The following is an 8,173-nucleotide window of genomic DNA, read 5'->3' on the forward strand; positions in this document are numbered from 1 at the left end:
TGGTCAATATGAACATCAAAAAGATGTTCGTATTAGATTTATAATAGATTGGAGCATATCATACATGAAAAATCCAGTCGCTAATGTAATGACAATAAACAAATCAGTGTTCACTTGTGCAAGTTGCAAGGTCACCAACTCCGGACAGGCTAGTAGACAACGGAAACAATCTTATTCTCCCTTTCCTGCATCAGTTGTGTTTCAGAGTAACTCTGAGTAGTTGCTGTGGGAAATTCCTCTTTTATAGAAGGATCAGAGCTAATAAAAGAAGAAGAAATGACAGAATTAGGAAATCGTCATTTTCAAATCCCTATTGAATTAAGGGAGCTAGGCAATGAACATCAATGGCTGTGAAAACCATCAGGTGATAGGTTGACAGGAATTCTCATTACAGATGAATCGGGCTGACACCTAGTACCAACATGTCAACTTAAATCACTAAATCAGACATTATATTTTCCTGATATGATACAACAGGAATGCACACCAAGCTGCCTTTAAAGATGTCTTGCCAAAATGAACCTAAATCTAACCAAGAGTTGAGGTCTAGCTACCTATTCACAGGAAATAAAGTGACACCAGGAGAACACAACCAGCCAAACCTGGATGTGGACAGTTCTACAGGCCGAATGGCCCAATGTCTTTGACAAATGAATGGCATAAAAAGGGTGTGATAGTGGGAAAATAAATGTAAGAGACATAAGAAGCATACTGGGTCACTATGAAAGTTTTGAGATACACAAAAATCAAGAAACAGAATCCACACACATGGAAACAAATCAAGCCCTCCCAGCAACACCAATAAACTGAACAAGTTGAAACTTGCACAGGTGAATCAGAAAGGATACTGATGACTGTTTTCTTGGAAGGAAAATAATGGACCATAACACAGTCTGTCTCAAAACTTTCTTAGTGACCTACATATTAGCTCAGCTGCCATAACAACATACCACAAAATGGGTGGCTTGAACAAACAGAAGTTTATTTCTCACAGTTCTAGAGGCTGGAAGTCTGGGATCAGGGAGCCAACACGGTCAAGTTCTGGTGAGGCCTCTTCCCACCTGCAGGCATCCACCTCCTCACTGTGTGTTCACATGGCCTTTCCTTGGTATATGCTCCTGGAAAGAATAAGGTCTTTCCCTCTCATCCTTTTCATGTAAGGCCACCAACGCTGTTGGATTAGGACCCCATGCTTATGACCTCATTTTAACCTTAATTACACCCTAAAAAGCCCTATCTCCAAATATAGTCACATTGGGGGTTAGGGGTTCGTCATGTGAATTTGGCAGGGACATAATTCAGCGCATACTATGTATCAACCAAATGACACACATGGACCTGGTTTAATCCTGATTGCAAGGAACCGACCATAAAAAGACAGTATAAAAAAATCAAAGAAATTGTAACACTACCAATTGGATGCTAGATCCTGTTTAGGAGTCACGACAAAGATGGTGTGGTTGTCTAATTCCTTATCTCTTAAAAATACATACAGGAGTATTTACCTTGAAACTACAGAAAGGCTGAAACTTGTTTTGAAATAACATATTAGGGGTAGGATTAGAGATGGGGAAGGAGGTATAGATGAAACAAGACCATCTATATATCAATAATTATTGAAACTGAGTGATGGACACTTGGGACTTTTCTATATTTGTGTAAGTTTGAAATTTTTCATAATAACAAAAGATACTTTCAGTCCGAGAGAGAGAGGGAGGGAGAGAGACACAAGAAACATATTGACCACACACAGTGTGTAGAGCTTGTTAAATCCTGTTTCAAACACACCAACTGATAAAAAGGCATTCTTGAGATAACTGGAGCCAATTGACTATGCTCTGTGTTAGATGATATTATAAGTTACTGTTACTGTTGGAGGTACGATTGTGTGTAGTCTTTCTTTTAACTGAAGTCTTTATCTGTTAGGACTGATATATTTAAAAGCATTTCTATATTCTGGGATTTGCTTTACCTATAATTGGCAGAATACTGAGAATTGTTAAAATTGGTCAGTGAATAAGTGGAGTTTCATAATATCATTATCTACAATTTTCTATCATAAAACACTGAAAAGAAATACTCATGTGACTATAATGTTACAACGCAACAATGAGGGGAAGAATTCACAATCCTCTTCCAAGTACACTTGGAAGATGAATGTATTAATAATAAAAACTTTTCCGTACCTTTTCCCAGCTCCGATCTTCCTTTTTCCTACTCAGCAAGTTAGTTCTCATTAAGACATGACTCAAGGACTTAGAGTTCATTAAAATGATCATTCATGGCACATTGAGGGAAGAACACTGTCAAGAAAAATTCCCTGGCTCCGAAGAGTGTGTCGTGGTCAGTCTGCAACCGAAACCACAGTAGGATATTTTGAGATTTGCCTTGCAAAAATCCTGATGATGTACCATATTATCCTATAAATCTCTGTAACAACAATAACAAAATGGTGTCATCAGTTAAAAAAAAAAAAACAACCAGAACCAAAGTTGTTATTCTGGATCTTTGATTTTTTTTTTTCCCCTTGAGAAGAATGGAAGCCTTTTCATGTAAAACAAAGGCACTATCACCCACAGAGCGAGCTCAGCCTGGAGAGCATGAGATGGTTAATAGTAAGCTCACTCTTGAAGGTTGAAATGTTTTTATTTTTTATTATTTATTTTTATTATTTTAAAAGTAGACATTTCAAACTTGGTATTGACATTTGCAAACAGAAGAATCATTAAAAATGTCATCTCAGGCACAGCTGAGTCAGAGAACACATTGAAGTGGACAGAGAGGCAGGGGCTTCCATCTGCTCTGTGCCCGGATAATTCACAGGTGGTACCCACGTGGGCTTGAATGATGGAACTGGACAGAATTGCCTCTAAGTGAAAGAGGAAATCGGGTGGATGAGTTTTGGGTGGAGAATCTCTGCATGCCCTTATTTAATACTTCAGCCCACTATTCTACCCCTCTGATGTCCTTCTCTGTTCTGGGAGGGGTGGGCTGGGTACAAGAGTAGGTGTCCCCTGTCAGCCAGTCAGGGCTGCAGGATGAGGCTGCCTGCGCTCTGGGCCCTCCAGAGCCCACAACTGCTTGTCTGAAATGGCATTTGATGAGCAGGCCAGGCAGGGGACACACAGTGCCTTGCAGGTGTCTCTGTCAACTGACAAAAACAAAAACAAACCATTCTAGGAAGGAGGAAGGGGTCAGTCAGTCAGCTTCTAAAAATACCCAAATAGGCATGCAGAAACATCCCATTGCCCCATGCCAATCAAGAGAAAGTCACAGAACAGTATGTTGGCCAGAAGAAAGGAGGCAGAAGCGGAAGGGAAGAGAACTGAGAGATGAAGAAAAATACAGCAGAACCTCCATAGTTGACCATCTTCCTACATTGACCACCTGCTTAAGTTGACATAATTTTCACAGACTGGACATGCACCACACGTACATATCAGTACAGAAGGCCTAGTTCCTTCTGTTACCCACCTCCATATGTTGACCAGTTTGTTACAGTCCCTCCAGCGGTCAACTTTTCTATTGTTTGTATATATCTATGGTACGAGTCCCTCTAACACCTGCACACTGGCCCTGAGGAGACAGATGCTTGGACAGCCTGGTAAATAGTCTTTGGTCCATTGTCAGTAGTAGCATTTGCATTGGGCCAGGCTCAGATGGGCTCAGGGCATCCTGTGGTCCTCAGCCGTGCTGTGAGAAGTCAGCAAGACACAGAGGGGCTGATCCAGCAGGCTGTCCCTGAAGTACAAGGAGGCCAGGGCACATTATGGGTGGGTGGTTGGCATCTAGAGTAAGACACCATAGCAGCAACCTTCTTTCTGTGCTTTTGTACAGAAACACCAAGCTACAAAGGGCCACTCTGAGGAGGGAGGAGCAGGACCTACTCACCAAGCAGCATCTGAATCATTGGCTCCTAGAAAGAGAGGGCCGCTATAGAAGAAATGTAAATGCAGACCTCACAAGACAGACCCGGTCTTTCATTGAGTCTCTGGTCCGTCTAAGCTGAGCTACCAGGGACCTCCTGGGCTGGACCCTTCAGGCAGCACCTCTGTAGTTGCCTTGCTCAGCCCCCAACCCCCACACACTCTGTCCATTACAAGGTCATCCGGGTATTCAATGGTAGAGGTAGATGTCAAACCTTTTCATTTACTTCCAAGTAAAATCCTTCCTCTGATAAAATAATAATAAGCATGGTGGCTTACACCTGTAATCCTAGCATTTGGGAGGCTGAGGTGGGTAGATTGCCTGTGGTCACAAGTTCGAGACCAGCCTGAGCCAGAGCGAGATCTCATCTCTAAAAGTAGCCAGGCGTGGTGGCGGGTGCCTGTAGTCCCAGATACTTGGGAGTCTGAGGCAAAAGAATTTGAGGTTGACATGAGCTATGATGCCACCGAGGGCGACAGAGTGAGAGTCTGTCTCAAAAAATTAATAATAATAATGACAATGCCTACCATTTATTGAGGATTTACTATGTGCCATGCCCTATGCTATGTGCCTTACACACTTAAATTTAGTTACCATCCATGAGAACCCTGTAAGATAAGGTAGTGCTATTACATCGGTCACTACAAAAGTTTTGAGACAGAAACTATGGTATGGTCCATTATTTCACTTCCAAGAAATACAGTCAACAGCGTCCTTCCTGATCCACTCATACCAATTTCATCTTGCTCAGCTTATTGGCGTTGCTGGAGGGCTTCATCTGCTTCCAGACATGTAGATTTTATATGTCTTGATTTTTGTGTATCTCAAAACTTTTGTAATGATCCACGTATTATGTCCATTTTATGGATGAGGAAAACCGAAGCACAAGAAGATTAAGCAATTGCTATGGCACTCTATCCCATAGCTCCCTAAATTAGTGCTATCCCTACTTCACTTCGAAGCACAAACTCAGGTTAGGTGAACAATTCATCAACAAAGCGATGAATAGATAAGGACCATATTCAAAGTGATGAACAGTTAGGACCTTGGTAAGACGGTCCTCATTTGCCAGCTCAGCCCACAAGCTGCAGGTGTTGGCTACTCAATCTGGGTACGCAGGCATCGCCAACTTATTTTAAGCCTCAATGAAAAGAAGGGTTAGTGACGGTGTCAGCCAGAGCCTGGCAGGAAACAGATGGCACGCTTCAAAGCGTTCAACTGAAAAAAACGTAATGAGGAGACTATTTACAGAAGCGCAGCAGAATTAAAGGAAGCTACCAGGGGCGGCGAGATACCAGAAAACGCAACGCTGGGAGCTGTTACCACCGCTAGGACCGCAGGGGCAAAAGGGGCGCGCGAGTTCCTGGAGCCCATGACTGCTAGGGCGGGGGAGAGGGACTTTCCCCAGCCAGTCCCCGGACGTGTTACCCTTCTGTCCCCTGCAGGTGTCTCCATTCGCGGTAAGCACCCAGGAGCCATCCGGCAAAGGAGCCTTGATGAAACTATCCCTAGCGGTGCATCTCCTGGGCCACAGGGCAAACGGAGGCACAGCGTGAACAGGGTGGGGAGCAAGTGGAAATAACAAGCACGTGACCGGCCCCTCAGCCCGACCCAGCCCGCGCAGCAGCGGCCTTAGCTAAAGACACACAGCAGTCGAGCACCCGCCAACCACTTCAAAGCCAACGCCCTCTGCCTCAGGTTGTCTCTAAAAATGCAGTGGTTTGGGGTACACTGAGCACCAAGGGGAGCATCATATTGCGTGCACTTCCTTTCCCAGGACTGTGCAGCCGTCCCCTTCTGGAGGACCCTGTCCATCAGTGGCTGCAGAACCTCCCAGCCTACCTCCCCTAACAACAGAGAGCCCTGCCCCTGGCTCCTCCACCTGTATTAAGAATGAGTTGGTGCCTTGAAAATAAAAGCAGAACTACTGTACGATCCAGAAATCCCACTTGTGGGTGAACATTGAAGGAAACGGAATCAGTATGTTGAAGAGATACCCACATTCTCTCCTTCATTACAGCATTGTTCACATTAGCCAAGATAGGGGTTCAACCTAAGAGTCCAACAAGGTATGAATGGATAAAGAAAATGGACCATATGTAATGCAATATTAATCCATCATTCTGTCATGTGTAACAACATGGATGAACCTGGAAGACAGTATGCTAACTGACATAAGCCAGGCACAGAAAGACAAACATCACATGATCTCACAGGTGTGAGACGTCAAGCTCACACAAGCAGAGAGAGGAACAGGCTACCTGGGACTGGGAGTGGGAGAAAGGGAGAGATGTGGGTCAAAGGATTCACACGTTCAGTTATAAGAAAGACAAGTTTTGGTGATCCAGTGCATAGCCAGGGAACTAGGGTTAATAATATTGTGTCATATATTTGGAATTTTCTGAGGGAATAGATCTTAAGTGTTGTCATTACACACAAAACCCCCCAAATGGTAGCTGTGTGAAGTGACAGATGTGTTAATTAACTTGATGGTGGTCATCATTTCACAATGTGCATGTACATCAGAGTGCCTAGCTCAAATCATCACGCTGGATGCCTCTAACATATACGATTTTTACTTGTCAATTATATCTCAATAAAGCCAGCGAAACAATCCCTCCCTTCCATAAAAGGGTGAGTCAAACACTGTCCGAGAGCAGGCTTTTTCCTCTGCACCTGTCTTTTAACCCTTAGCGTCTCTCTGTTTTCTTTGTTTAAAAATTTAAGAGGAAAGGAGCAACAAAGAGCGAATTGATTTCCAGACTGGCTGTGCTCTTGTAGTCCTAGGGCAAGGAACGTCAGGTTGTCAAGCAGGCAGAGGTGACAACTTCTGCACCGACACCTCTGAAAGTGAGCTGTGTCTGCCTGCCAAGCATTTAGTCTACAGAAGCAGGAGAGGGTGGAAGTCGCACGCACAGCTCAGTCTGTCACCAAGGAAAGAGGAGAGGAAGACTTTCTCCTGAAAATCAGGAGAGCAGAGAGAATAGACATGAGCTTAAAAATAAAGAGCAACCTCCAAGGCCTGAAAACAATGCCCGCAATCGAGGGACTGGTTATGGCCAGACCACTGGGCCCTCACAGCCTGGGGAGGTCCTTTGGGCCTGTGCCAGCCATTTAGAAGCCCCAGAATCTCAGAGCTCAAGTGACAGCTGTTCTGGAAGGTTAGGGTTGGTAGGGGAGGGGGCTAATTGAAGGAGGAGTTTATATGTATTTAGCAATACAAATGGATTTTATATAAATTGTGAAGCAAAGGCCTTTCAGACCTCCTGTAACACCTGTCACTCAGCTTCCTCTCCCAAGGCACCTTTAACATCAGAATCCTGAGATTGTTTGACAAGAAAAACTGCTCCTATGTGGGGAGTGATTTTACAAAATGCTGGGTACAGGCTCTGCACCTGTAGCTCAGTGGCCAAATATACCAGGACAGGTGGGTTCGAACCCAGCCTGAGCCTGCCAAACAACAATGACAACTATAACCAAAGATAAATAAATAAATAAAGTAAGAGTAATTAGCACAGTCCTCTAAAAAAAATGCGGAGCATGAAAGAGGCCCATACTTAAAAACTAGGGAACAGGTGGGTTGATGAATTGTAAGTGGCCAAATCCCTATTGCTTAGCCTTGGTTTGGGGCGTCCATACATTTTTTCCTCATTCACTGTTTTCACAGATGGTTCATGGTAACAGCCAGGGACTCAGTGGAGAGAAAAGTCAAAAGGGTCACCATAAAAATGGCCAGTGGAGTCATAAGTTTTGGCTGTTTCACCTCCGGTTTTATTCCATCAACCTGGTTGGTCACTAGGGCCCCAAGCCAAGGGATCATCTTGGACTCCTTCCTCTCTCCCACCACTCCATATCCCAGTAGTCATCAGGCCTGTCAGAAGAGTCAACTAAAAAAAATGCTGTGCAGCTGTGATATGCTAAGCACAGCTCAGGTACTGAGAAATTATAGGCATAATATCTTTATAATCAAGAAGTTTATAATCTTAGCAAAGGAGACAGTATTAAAGACATAAACAAATAAAACCATTTTAGATTGTGTGCTAGGCTACTTTTGTCTGTTAGTTATAAGAAACTGCCTTAATTGCAGTTGTGGAAAAGACTTGAACCATTTAACCAGTGGTTCAGAAATGTCATCAAGAACAGGGGATCTTGGCTCGGCGCCTATAGCTCAACCGGCTAAGGCGCCAGCCACGTACACCTAAGGTGGCAGGTTCGAATCCCCAGCCCGGACCCGCCAAACAACAAT

Source organism: Otolemur garnettii, unplaced genomic scaffold (genome assembly GCF_000181295.1).
Source record: "Otolemur garnettii isolate 467f Iridium unplaced genomic scaffold, OtoGar3 scaffold00026, whole genome shotgun sequence".
NCBI classification, from domain to species: Eukaryota; Metazoa; Chordata; class Mammalia; order Primates; family Galagidae; genus Otolemur; species Otolemur garnettii.